Source organism: Haliaeetus albicilla, chromosome 4 (assembly GCF_947461875.1).
Source record: "Haliaeetus albicilla chromosome 4, bHalAlb1.1, whole genome shotgun sequence".
Lineage (NCBI taxonomy): Eukaryota > Metazoa > Chordata > Aves > Accipitriformes > Accipitridae > Haliaeetus > Haliaeetus albicilla.
The window spans coordinates 45171630-45185626 of NC_091486.1; the positions used below are offsets into that span (position 1 = coordinate 45171630).

General features: G+C 48.1%; 1 protein-coding gene across 1 annotated transcript in view; it reads right to left on the reverse strand.

Annotated features, from left to right (window-relative positions):
* Window positions 1–13997, reverse strand: part of LACTBL1 (lactamase beta like 1) — a 44553-nt gene that overhangs the window by 18615 nt on the left and 11941 nt on the right. The window contains exon 2 of the mRNA XM_069782279.1: window positions 4240–4357. The gene's annotated coding sequence lies outside the window, so the exon portion shown is untranslated. The remainder of the gene's footprint in view (window positions 1–4239; window positions 4358–13997) is intronic.

Below are 13997 nucleotides of genomic sequence, written 5' to 3' on the forward strand. Positions count from 1 at the left end.
ATGGCTCAAACAATACAGCAGAGTGAAGAATGGGGAGCTGGAGAGGCGGGTATCCTTAACACACGGTGAGCTGGAAATGTTAATAATGAACTGCCATTATTATGTAAAGTACATATAAACATTCTTCAAAGAAGAGGACATTGCCATGCCCCCAGTTATGCACCAGATCCAGGGGGATTATGCACCTCAGGGGTCTTGCTGTCCTATTGCCTTCTTCAGATGTTCACAGGTAAGGGTATTCTCTTCAGTACCATCTCTTCATTTCAGTATCTCCAGTAGTGGCCCAAGATCTGGCAGTGCCCAAAATACTCAAGTGGAGCCTATGTAGCCATGTGCCTGTGCCCCAGAGTTGTGCCCAAATTTTGCTGAATGGGGCTGCAGATGACGTCCTTACTAATTAGAGTAGATAAGCTCCTCACAGTTTTGTTGCTCCTCATTTCTGGGAACTCCTATTTCCTTCTGTCCCTGCTACCAACCTTCCCAGGCCTTCCTTCACAGTCTGTGCAGTGATCTTCCCTCAAAGCCAAGAGAGGAAGTGCACATGTAGGTAACTCATGCTCTTTACCAATTACACATTGTCATCCTATTCCCTCTTCATTTTCATTCCATTTTTGCAGAGTTCATTAAAAAACTTAGAAGTTTTCAGTCTCCAGCTCAGTGTAATTTGCAGCAATTCACTCATTATCCCCTTATTTCTTGACCTTCTCTCTGAGAGCTGTTCGCTCTGTGCTTTCCCCCAAAAAGGACCTGCGTACCCACAACCAATGACAGAGTCTCAGTCTTTCCTGGCTCAGCAGTGTTTCTTAAGTTTCACTTTCATGTTTTTCAGTCCTTCCTTGCAACTGAATATCCTTCCACTGGCTCAGAGAAAGGTCCCGTCTTAGAGAAACCTCAAATCACAGCAGAAGGGGAGGGGTAAGAAGAGCTTGTGCCCACTCTGTGTCCTGAGCGGGTTTCCAGGGCAGTATCTCCCTCCTGAGCTGCTCTCTCAGAGCATCTCTCTGACCCAGAGAACCACAACTAGGAAGGTAAAGAGCAGTTGTCCTCCCTGCTGCCTGATGGAACATATACTGCACATAAGTGACTGCACACAAAAGATTTTGTGTTTCATAACACAAAACACAGTAAAGCGACAGAGCCTCAGGCTGTGAAGGTGAATCCATGAAATAGCTTTGACCTGGAAGCACCCAGGAGTCCAGTGGGATAGGGAACAACCAAAACAGACAGCTGTCCAGGGGCTTTTTAGGCTTCTCTACCCCCTCAGCTGCAGATCAACGCAAAGACCTGTGCAGGTCCCGGGCCACTCCTGCAGACAATCTGGCTGCATTCCTCTCTGTTTCTAGCTCATTTGGAGCCAGCCAAGAACTGCCATGATCACAAGCACTTTGGCAGGCTCTCTGCAGCTAAATTAGTTGGCCAACCCTGCCCAGAAACACTCTTTGTCATTGGCACAAATGGAGCTAATGCAGAGATATTGGAAATCAGCAGTGTGACGTATCACCCCCCCACACAGCCCCTTCCCACCTGCAGCATCCTGCTGGGCACCCCAGGCATTTCATTATTCCAGAATCTCAATCTTCTCCTCCTTCTTGAGTTCCTGTCCCATCCCATTTCCCTAGCTGAATCTGGGGGATATAGCTTGCCATACTGTATGGGGTAAATGCAGAAAGGATTTGGCAGTGGGTGGCTACAGACATGGCCTCTGGGGAGAGGTCAGGGCTGACTTGTGCTGGCTCCAGTCAGCTCCGTAACGGACCCACCACAGGCCAAAGCTGAGCCCATCAGTGAAGCTGGTGATGCCTCTGAAAACATATTTAAGAAAGGGCAGAAAACGCCAGATGGAGGGAGGAGGAAGGAACAAAGTGAGAAACAAAAGAGGAACAGTAAGGTCAGAGGAGGAGAAGGAGGTGCTCCATGGTGGTGCAGATATTCTCTGCAGCCCATGGAAGACTCATACCAGAGTAGATATTCCCTGCAGCCTGTGGAAGGGACCATGCCAGAGCAGATAGTCACACAGCAGACCATGGGGGAACCACTCCAGGGCAAATGGATATTTCTGAAGAAAATGCAGCCCATGAAGGACCCACACTGGATGAGATTTTCCTGAAGGACTGCAGCCTGTGGGGATCCCATGCTGAAGCACAGGAAAGGTGAGGAGGAAGGAGCAGTAGAGAGAAACCACTTTGTACTGACCTTGACCCCGTACGCATCACTTTTGGGCAGGGGGGTGGGTATGGGAGTCTGGAGTGAAGTGAAATTGAGTCTGAGAAAGGGGGGGGAGGAAAAGTGTTTGTTTAATGTTTGTCTTTTTGTTTCCCATTACTCAAATTTGTAATTACATTATATTTTAATTGGCAATAAAAGAAGTTGCTTTTTCACAAATGGTGTGTGTTTGCCTGCAACAGCAATTGGTAAGTGACCTCCCTGTTGTTACCTCAACCCACAAGTTTTCGTACTCCTGTTTTTTTCCTCTTTTCTCCCCCTTTCCTGCTGAGGGAAGAGAGTGAGTGGGCAGCTAGGTGGGCGTTTTGCTGTTAGCCAAGGCTAATTCACCACAAGTGCATAAGGAAAAGCTCTCCCATATGACTTTTTCCTAGTACTGTTCTGCAAGGTCTCTGCCTTGAAGGGTTTTCCTGCCACAGGAAGGAAAAAAAAATCCACCTGGAAGTCTTCAGGAAGGTTCCCAACTGCTGCCCAGGCCACTAGTTCAGAGCGGATCCCTATACAGAGAACTTGTCAAGGTTTGGTTTTGCTAGCTAGCAGGAACTGATGTGAATTTTTGTGCTCAGAGGTGTGCTGGCTCCTAGACTGTGAGAAAAAACACCTCTGAGCTATTCCTTTATCTACAAAGTAAACAGGCCCAGTGACTAAGCGGTGAATAATCCTGTCTCTGTGAAGTATGGCAGTGAAATGCATACAGAAGCTTGGGCTTAAACAGACCCTATCCCACTGTGGGAATGCCTTTTGTCCTTCTCTAAGTATCTGATGATTCAAAACCAATAGAAGCTGTCTTGGTGAAATTTTACCCAAGATACTCGCACAATCTCAAATGAAACCGCCTGAGTGGATGAATCAGGTCCTGATGTATAGTAGTTTAAAGAGAAGGAAAGAATTAGAAAATAAACTGGGACAGGCTCTTGAATAAATGGTCCAGGCACTTTCTGTCTGCTGGGGAGAGCAGTGAGCATGTTTCAGGGACATGGGCTCAGCCACACTATCATCTCGTTATTGGGCTGTCAGTCTTTTAGCAGTGACAAAGGGGAAGCTGCAGCAGGAAAAGCGATTGGCAGCTCTAATTGCTTGCCTCTCAACGTCAGCCTTTGAACCAGCATGGGGGTGAAGGGGGATTTTCCCCCTTCCACAGTGCCACATTGCAGAGCTTAGCCAGGGACTCTGTTGTCCCACTGGGTGTTCTTTGTCTCCTACTGGGCACCATTGTCAGTCTTTGTGTCCCATTACCAGCTGGTTCATTTTCTTGCTAGTTTTGTATGGTTGAAGTGAGCTTTGAAAGTCAAAAGATAGAGCAGAGTGCCAAATGGGCTCCAGCTACACGTTCCCGTATCCAGGCATGCTAGCGATGGTGTGGACTTAGATGGCTATGGAGGGAGTGGCCAGCATTGCCATTTGCTGGCATTGCCCAACTCAGGAATTCAGAGAGTAAGTAAGTCAGAAGCTTCAGAAGAAATATTCAATATTGGAGACAGATGGGACATGTTTCCAAAGGTCTCTCCAAAATAAGTAGTACAGAGGCACACTGTTTTTACAATTTTGTTTAAAATGTCATGACCACGTGACCCCAGGATTTGGGAATTTAGTGAAAAACTGTTCATCAACAGATTTGTGATAAAATCAAACAAAAGTCTACAGAAATGGAAAATGCCGCTCCTTGCTAGAGTATGGGATATACTGCATTATGGTCTATAAGGATTTGTCAGGGCTCTGAGAGCATTAATGGCCCTGACCAGCCTCACCTGCAGCCTCCACCTACACGCCCTGCCTCTTGGCCCAAAGGGCTGCATTTAAGCTCAAGACCTGAGCCTTTAGCCCTTGCCTGAGATATGTTGTAAAACTGCTGGTCCCCAGTACAGCCATGCCCACTCCCATGCCTGGCCGTGGACTCTACTGATCTTGATCCCGACATGTGGATTGACATTGGACCTGCCTCATCAACACCAGCTCCCCTGAGGACAGAGACTGTTGACTGAACCTGGCCACGATGTCTGGTGCTGCTCTGCTCACCTCGCTTGGGTACTGTGGGGCTGGGTCCTGGCTGGTGATGTCCCTGCCCAGCTGGCTGTGTTATTGCCCTCGACTCCTGGCTCCCCATCCCTCAGGAAGCAGACAGCCCTCTTGTTCCCTGACAACAGTAAAATCCTTTCAATACATTTATTTTATTTAACACATTTACAGAAAATGCATTTTTTTCTTCCTCAGCTTACTAACATGTTGATGCAAAAATATCCTGCTTCTGGAGCAGTACACAGACAGCAAACATACATCTCCTATATGCCACAACCTTACTGAATATCTGCAAGTTGTTAACACACATGAGGCAGTCCAATCCTTCTGCCACTGAAAAACTACAGACTGCCTGCTGTGCATTATGAGATTTTTGACAGTTACCTCAATCTGCAGGCCCTGCAGTCATGTGATTAGTATCCACCATTTCAATGAAAACCTGTATTTCTAACCCTCTTGGTTAGAACATGAAAATGCCATGCTAGAGGCTGATTCCAGAAAATAAATGGAAAACCAGAAACTATTACTCCTGGCCCTGAAGTGCCATCCATTTCTTTTATGTTTTAGACATGCTGATGTTGAAATTGTTTTTTTAAACACTGGGCAATTCTCTCCACTTTCTGGACTATAACTATGGCAACCTGGCACATGCCATTGTCTTCTCGGTCTAAAGCTGCATGGAGCTATACTGCATTTAGACTTTGCAATTCCAGGTATATAAAAAAGTTTAGCATCCCAAACAGGGATCTTCAGCATGTCTGCTTCAGGGAGAATTTCACGCAACCAGAAGGACCACTGCTAACATGGGATCTGTGATGCACAGAGTGTTTGCACTGTTAATGGGACCCCATGTGAGAGCGAGATGCTCAGAGGCATTCGATCACGGGCGCAGTGCCTGTCACAGCCTGGGCAACCCTCCAGGCTCTGCCAGGGAGAAGCAGAGCCCTGAAGTTTCAGGTTTCCTCTCTTTTTCCTCAGTCACAAAGCAAGATGAAGACTTTCTCATCTCAGAAAAGGAAGGATGAACATGAATTCCCATCAGTGCTCTCACAACACAAACAAACAGAAAGGAAGAAAAAGAGTAAAACTGAAAGCATGATATTTGCCTTATTTCATCCAGCTGCCTTGGGCCTCAGAGAAACTGCTTCTCCCTGAGGATTAGGCCTGACCACGTGCCTCTGTGCAAGGATCTTTGCTATATCTACTGCAGATTTAGTTCAGTGGAGAGTAACAGGAGGATCATGGCATTTCCCTCCCTTCCCTTTTGCTGTCTGGTGAGATGCTTTTGGGCTGCCAAGAGATGCTGGGTTGGTGTGGGGGCATGCGGCACCTCCATCCAGGCAGCAGCTTCATCCAGCTGGATTTGCTGCTCTCCCAGATCCTCTCTGCTGCTGGAAAGACATGGTGAAGAGACCAAAACCCAGCACAAGTAGAATCATAGAATCATAGAATCATTTAGGTTGGAAAAGACTCTAAAGATCACTGAGTCCAAGAGTAAACCTAGCACTGCCAAGTCCACCACTAAACCAACCATGTCTCTAAGTGCCACATCTACACCTCTTTTAAATACCTCCAGGGATGGTGACTCAATGCCATCAAGTGATGCCCACTTCCCTGGGCAGTGTGTTCTAATGCTTGATAACCCTTTCAGTGAAGAAATTTTTTCTAATAATCCAATCTAAACTAATATCCAATCTAGAAGAATGACTCTGTGATGTAAGAACTCCTTCACAACCCCTGCCCCAGCTTTTATGTGTGCTCTCTCATGGCTTAAAGACACATCTGTATTTTCTTGGCTCAGCAGGATGCTGGTATTGGCTCCAGCCACAGGGAGAGGTTCTGGACTCAGGGCAGAGAGCCCTGACCTGTCATAGGTCAGCACAGCCCCTAAAGCTCTGCAAAAAGCCTCCTGTGCTGGGTCTGAAAGGGGCTTCCCTCAGTCCGTGGAGCAATAGTGAAGCCGCCACCACCCCATGTCTGCACAGGTCACAGCTGGATCCAGCTTTGGCTCCCTTTCCTCTTTCATAGAAGTCTCAGAAGTCTGCAGGGAAGCTGGATTTTTACCGAGCCATTTCAAAGCTCTCTCATTAACTGCTTGCCAGCAGCCAGTTCTCTGATAATGGGCATCGCCTCTGGAAATTGCAGCCCCATAGCAACAAGGAGTTTAATGGCTATTATGCCTAAATGAAGGACACAGCTCTAGTAATCCACCTCTTGCCTCTAGCAAAGCCCCTTAGAAATGATGATTTCTCTTTGCAGTTAAGGCAGACAAATACACACATCACAAGTATGTTAAAAAGACAGTCTGGCCTGGAAGTGCAATTTTTAACATTTCAAAATACTGCTTTTTTTTTCATGGAGTCAAATGAAGATAAGGGAATCCTGTAAGCATTGTGAAAATTGAAAGGTTCTAATCTTCGTTACAAGAAACTTGATTTCATGGGGAGGACTAATGTCACCCGATTTGCAACAGAGACTTTTGGGACCCTGTTCCAGTGCCTGTCCACTCTGAAGTTGAAGAAATTTTCCTGTATGTCCCATCATACGGCAACATGTGCCCATTGCCGCTGTCCTTTTTCTGCGCACCTGAGTCTGTCTCTGACCCTTCTCCAGCCCCTTCAGGCAGTGGAAGATGTTGTTAGATCCCCCTCAGCCTCCTCTCCTTCCACCAGACCAAATCCAGCTCTCAGCTCCCCTCATGTGTCCTGTGCTCCAGCTCCAGCCATCTCAACAACCCTCTTCTGGACCCATTACGGTTCAGCAACATCTCTGCCCTACCAGCGTGTCCCAAAAGTGGACAAGATACTCAAGATGTGCCCTCATGAGTGTCAAGTAAATGGGAAGAATCACTTCCTTTGACTTGCCAGCTATGCTTGTGTTAATACAGCCCAGTATGAAGTTAGCCTTCAATGGTAGAAGGGTGCATTCAAGGCAAGGGCAGGAAAAGCTGGAAAGATCATCCAGTGATGGGCAGGCAGCATGCATGACAGTGACAAAGATGCTTCGAGGCATCCTGAGGGACTCTGGGCCTCATCAAGCACTCAGGTTATTTTTCTGTCCCCAGTAAGTCCAAGCTGACAACTTCCCTCTCCACAAGACAGACACACAGACTGTCCTCCTCTACTGCTGGGACCCCTGGTGCACCTCTGCTCAACCTTGTCCCCATGATCTCCATGGCACCAGCTCTCAGATAAATTCCCTTTCCTATGAATTTCTACCCACGCAGCAGCTCCATCAACCCTGGCATGGCCAGCAGGGTTTTTTAGCTTCCTTGGACATGATAGGACTGAGCTTGGTAAGATGAATACCTTGACCAGCTCCAGCCAGAATGAGTTAAAACTATAAGTGGCCCCAGAAGTCCCTATGATAGGTAGTAGCCTTAGCCTGCACATGCCCAGGACCACCCTGTTACTTTCCTTCCCTGCCTCCCATGTGCCACCTTCCCCCACCCTGTCACCGATGGGGAGAGAAATCAGAATAATTTGGAGCTATGGGGAGGACTGGTAAAATTGGAATATAAGCTTCCTTGGGTGGAGAGAAAGAGTTTAGAGGTGTGCATAGGTAAGCAGCAACCCTGGAGAGGACTGAGAGCAACCAGCAGAGAAGATACTGGCTGCATGCAGTCTCCAACACTCTCCAACATACACTCTCCAACCAACCTTCTTCATCACCAGGGAAATCACAACACCCCAGGGTCATCCTTTTTCCCAAGTAAAATTCCACCCAGTGAAAGCACTGTCATCCTGCAGGCTGGGCCTGGCACATGGGGAACTTGCATGCATGAGTGTTTGTGTGTCTGTAACACCCCATGCAGGACTCGGTGCATGTGTGGATGGGGGAGCAGCTGACTGTGGAAGCAGCTTCATGCAACACTTGTCCTGGGGTGCACCAGCTCTGGCAGAGAGGACAGCGACAGTGCCTGACCCCTGTGGCCACCTGCACTCACCAAGACTGATGGCACTGCATGTCTTAAGAATTATGCAGCTTCAAGGACCATGACTGGCTTAGAAATATGAAGTTTCTAAGAGTGTTTCTCTGCATTTGGCTTTTGGAGATCTCAAGATTGCATCGCCCACCTTTTTTCTGTGCCAATGGGGCTGCAAAAGCTTTTCAAATTTTTTAATGAGAGCAGCATTTCTCCCACAGTCATCATGGGACTCCAAGAACTGGGAAACACTGAGTATTATAAGAGTCATAATAACCTTTTAATATCATTGTATATCCTCTGTAGAGTGGACAGAAGGCTTGAGCTCTATGTCTCCCTGAAGAGCCACCTAAGCCAGCCAGGCAGTTCCCACTAGGTACCAGTGTGACCCCAGGGTGGGGTTTCACAGCAGCTGTGCATTGCTTCTAAACAGAGCAATAGCCTGTGACATATTACAGGATGCTGGAGCTGGTGTCTGAATGCCTCCAAGACTGACTTTCAAGCCAATTAGATACCAGCATACAGTTAATCACTACACCCAATTCCCATGGTTGTGCAAACCAAGTCACTGCAAGTACGAAGAGTTTATTCAAGTCTTAAAAACACAGCTTGAAAAGCTGCAGACCAGTGGCAGCGAATGCAGGGAAGCTTCCCCTTCCCCATGCCCAAAGAAGTGTGGGGAAATTGGGGTAGGTGCTGAGGAAGGATGCACAGAGCTCCCCAAAGCCTGGGTGTGCAGTCTGGGCTCTCTGTGCTGGGAAGTGACCTCCCAGAGCCTGGGTACCGCTGGTGGTGGCTGGGCTTGAGCAGCCCCATCACTCACCAGGCACCCCAGCCTCTGCCAAGCAGCACACCCATGGCACAGAACCTGAGCAGGGGCAGAAGCAGAACGATGCTGCCAGCAGAACCAGCCTTCCTGCTTGCACTGTCCAGGCTGAGAAGAAGGTGTGGGCACCCTGTTCCCCAAAAAGGCAGCACTGGGATGCCTCACCTGCAGCCTAACCCTGGCTGCTGTGGGCTGAAGCAGCAGTGACCTGCTCTGCCCTGCCTCTGGGTACTTTAAATAGGTCAGCAGCAGGTGACTGGATGAAATTACCCTTCATTTTATTGTAAGGGAGCTGCAGACAAAGTCCTTCCCTGTGGCTAACAGCAGGGTTTTTCAGTGACAATGTAATGATTTTAATCCAGCAGTTTTTATTAACTCCTCACATGCTGTGTGCCTGTGCCAGTTCAGCCTTGCCCTGAAGCACCACCAGTCAGGTCAGGAGGATGTTGTCACTGCTTGTAAATGTACACAGGGGCATGTCCCAGTCATCATTGTGGGCCACAGTGGTACAAACCCATCACTGGGGAGCTGGTGAAAAGCCTTTTGCTGTGCTTCCCTGACTCACTGCAGAGACCAGCAGCCAGTGTGGAGGTCTATAACAGTGAAGCGCCAGTTTAACCTGGGGATGAAAATCTCTCCATTTCTGGAGGTAAGCAGAGAACAACGCTGGTCTTCATGTGTCACTGGGTGCCAGTGGACTTTCGTTGTGGCAGAGAGCAAGTGGAGTGACAGTAAAGGGCATGACTTGAGCATCAGGGTATGGACATTATGGGGGCAGCAGGATACCAGGGGACGCAGGGATAGGGATTGACTGGTGGACAAAATTAGGTATGATGGTGGGTGAACATGAGGGCGGGGACACCTCACTGGAGAAAAAGAGCAGGATGAGGGCTAAGAATAAGCTCAGAGCTGGAGCAGGCTTGTGGTGTCAGGTGCTTAGTGAGCTGCATGGGGTAGAAAGAGTAAATCATGATTGTGTGAATCAAAGGACTGACCTGTCTTTATCCCCCATGTTCTGATGTTAAATCTGCCTTCCTACTTTCCCAGTCTCCAGCAGACCTCTAGGAGAAGCAGGGCTGACATTCCACCTGAGATGAGATGAGATGAGATAGCCCTGAACAGCGCTGCTGGGAACTTCTCCATTTGGCTGTGGTCTTGGCTGTGGTCACTTCTGCTCCTACAGGAGCCAATACTCCAGTGGGAACATCTTTCCTTCGCTTTCCCAATAGACCAGGTGACGGTCATGGCTGAGAAGAATGGAGTCAATGGGGAAGACTCTATGTAGTTTCTTCCAGATGCCTGCACCCAGTTGTTTCCACCTGCCCTCATTAGCCAAAGCTCCTTTAGCACCCAGCAGAGATCAAACAAGCAAACCCAGGAGAGCCCAGGGCACCATTTCCATGTTTTAAGGTAGACATTTATAGCAGACATTTGAATGGTACCCTATAACTGGCCGTAGTACTTAACGGGATGGTCTCAAACTTAAAAATCTGTCTTAGCTGGTCCCAAGAAGACAAAGAGGCTCCTGTGGTTCTGCATGTCCCACAGTGCCTACCAGGAAGGGTGGCAAGTACCCCTGAGGACAGCAGTGGCAATGTCTTGAACTGTCAACTCCATTTTTCACCTTTGGATTTGCCAGTCAAAAGCAATGTAAGTGAAATTCCCAAGTAGGGGTTCCAGCCCCTCATACTGCCCACTTTTGAGCACTGTTGAGCACTATTGAGGCTGAGATTCATGCAGCTCTCATGCATTTCTCCATTTTAGTAGTGGACTGCCCTGCAAAAGTCTGAACATTGAATGCTTGACCTCAGCAAGTGCAGTGAATAAATGCTAAAAACCCACTCTCTCTCTTCAGTGAACATGTAGAATTTCCAGCATAGACAGCAACATGAGGGACCCAGGTATAGCAGGTGTGGCAAAGAGGCAGGAGACAGTCTCTGAGGTGGGCAGATCTGCAGAGGACAGTCATGGCATCAAAAAAATTGAGTTGACTGTGTCAGAAGCTGTCCCAAGTAAGGTATTTGGAGACCCAGTGCTGCTATCCTTGCACATGCATGGGCACAGGAGGCCGAGCTGACTGAAAGGTGACCAAATAGAACTGTTATTGGTGAAGGTAAAACCAAACTAGTTGGTATGCAGAAGTGACCCTGTGGAAGAAGTCTTCTGTTCTGCACAGGTCAGAATTAGTTGGTTTGGCCTGAAGACACTGAGAATGACAATGTCTGGGGCAGCAACTGGCAATTAGAAAGGTTAGCTGACATTTTTGTCACCCTCCAGCATGCAGTGCTGAATTGCTCCTCTCATTGGGTTGAGAACCCCCTAAACTTGTCCAGAGAAGTGTGGAAGCACCTTCAGCCATGATAGTTTATTTGAGACTAGAAGTTATAAAACTGGGGTTGCCCCGGAGTATCTTGGTCTTTGAGTGTGTACAGAGCATGACCTTGTGCCCAGGAGATTTGATCTGGGTCCCGCCTCATACCTTGGCTCCCTGAGTACCACCATGGCATGTTTTTGCCATAGGAGTTAGCTTCTGGCTACTCTGAGACACAACCTTCTGGCCTTGCTCAATTCCCTGCTCTCAGAAGAGGCATCTGCATTTTAATCTTTGTTGTTGAGAATAAATAAGGTCCATAGTGACTGTGCAGGGCTACTGTAGGGCAGCCCACCTTGGACTGGAAACAGGAGCAGGCTGCCAGGGGCAAAGGAGTGACAGTGCTTTCAGCTGAGGTGGCCCCAGTGTCAGACCAGACCATAAGAGCAGCTGTTCTGGGACAGTCCACCACCTGTTTCTGAAACTGGGACACTCCCAGATCCTAATAGTTAGCCCATGAGGGAGAGAAGAAAGAGGATGTAACAAGGACAGTTCAGCCAGTTTAGTGGCTCCTGCCACTAAAAAAGGGAGGCATCCTCTCCTCTTGTTGCTCTTCCTGCCTCCCCCACTCTTTCTTGACCCCAGTCCCTGTCCCGTCCCTTGCAGTACCTCACGTGCTTGTCAGCCTTTCTGCAAGGGGGTTCAACTCACAAACCTACCGTAGGAGAGCCCAGCACCCCTGAGGTGTCTGCTCAGCACGTCTGGAGGAGAGGAAGGTAAAGCAAGACCTCCCCCTTGTGCTGAGCTGTCACATCACTGCATCTTTTAAAACTGCAGCCTTGGACAAATGCTGCAGATGTGAAATTATTAAAGGAATAGTCTTGCAGAATGCAGAGAAGAAAATTCCTTTTGCTTCAACAGGTAGGACAAACTTACTCAGGTCCTATAACAGCATGGCAAAGACACTGTGCCTCTTCTCCTGAGCTGTGATTGGGTTTTCCCTGATTTTTTCATACGATGTCCTTCAAGCTGGAAGGGACCTTAGGAATTGATTTAGTCCAACCTACTACTCAAACCAGGGTCACCTCTGAAGTCACACCAGGTTACTTATGGCTTTTTCCTGTAAGGTCTTGGAAACCCCCAAAGCATTCTGGTCTTCTGATAACTGGTTTTGTATCAATATGGCTCTTCTGAAATCTCCTTAAGGAAGATTAATTGCTGAAAGATAGAGCCAATGACTACTGTTTCCCATTGGCTTGGGTCTTAGGGATATGACTTAAAATCTTATTAGTTTGCCCAGGTGATAGCCTGAATGTGCTATTTAAACACTGTAAACAGTGGCATCTCATGGCTCTCAGCTCGGGAAGAGAGTCAACACCATTGCTCCACATCCAGGCCATTGAACAATGGTGAAACTGGGGCATGGAGGAGAGGAGGGCACCCTCCTTCCACTGTGCCATGGATGCAGTTCAGCAGCCCAGTGACACAGGACTGTTTTTTACCAATGCAGTGGGCTTTCCTCCTCCCTATTGCCATGGGACAGGTGCAGGGCATGAGTAGGCTGTGTGCCCAGAAGTTCCTGTGATGCGTGATGCAGATGACACATGCGCTTATTAAAAGTGGGGAAAGCCTCTGTGCAGCAGCTCCACTTGAGGATGGTCAAGCAGCATGACTGAGACCCTGAGATACCTCCCACAGCTCCCACAAAAACTTGGGCAAGGAATAACTGCCACTTATAAGCCAGTCTTGGCTACATTTCAGCTAGCCCCTAAGCTTCAGAGTAACCTTCTCTATTAATGAGATTATCCTGATTTATGGCAAGTATGGTCCTTTCCATTTTGTTTACCATTTCCCTTGCCATTAGGCATTTGCTCTGTCCGTGGCATATGGGAAGGAAACAAGCCATGAACTCAGGAAGGCTGGAGATGAGAGGGTTGTCAGTGAAGGAGAGCTTGGAATACCTTTGGAGTTTAAGTAGTAAAAATGTGCCATTCCTGTGAGCGGGACTAGGCCTGTTTGCAGTATGCCTATGGACTAGGTTCACAATGACAAAGGTCCCTTCCTGATCTGTGCTCCTCTTCTACAGCCGTGGCGGTTTGTTTCCAATACCAAACAGCTCCACATGATGCATTTTGCATGTTAACCTTGCGCTGCTGTTGTGGAGATCCTGCCTTACGCCAACATCTCATGCAGTTCTGACATATGCCCAGGACAGCAGTCTGGCTGTAGCTGTGGGCTTTGGCTGGGTGAATGTTTCTGCTCCGTTGTGCATGCCACCCCGAAGGCCCAGGAGACAGGTCTTTGTTCCATCCTGTGAGCGGCCACTTATGCCTTGGGTGAAGAGCAGACATTGCAGACTCTGTTGCCCAGGGGACACGGGTGGAGCTTTCTGCAAGAGCAAACACACCATGACAATGCATTCTATCTGTGCTCTTTGTTTATTTGGTCTTCACTGCACCATTCACTTCAAGTTCATGAGTTCCCATTGCCACCCTACAGTCTGTCTTCAGGTACCTACTTAGGAAAAGAAAATACAGGAAAATGCTGGTCATGCCTCAGGAGAAAAGGTAGCCAGCAGCAGTCTCGGATATGCTGTTGCAGGACCTAGGTTAGTTTGTCCTATATGTTGAAGCCAAAGAACAGTTTCTTCTTTGAGTAATGCAAGAATATTTCTCTAATACTTCACACAGCTTCTG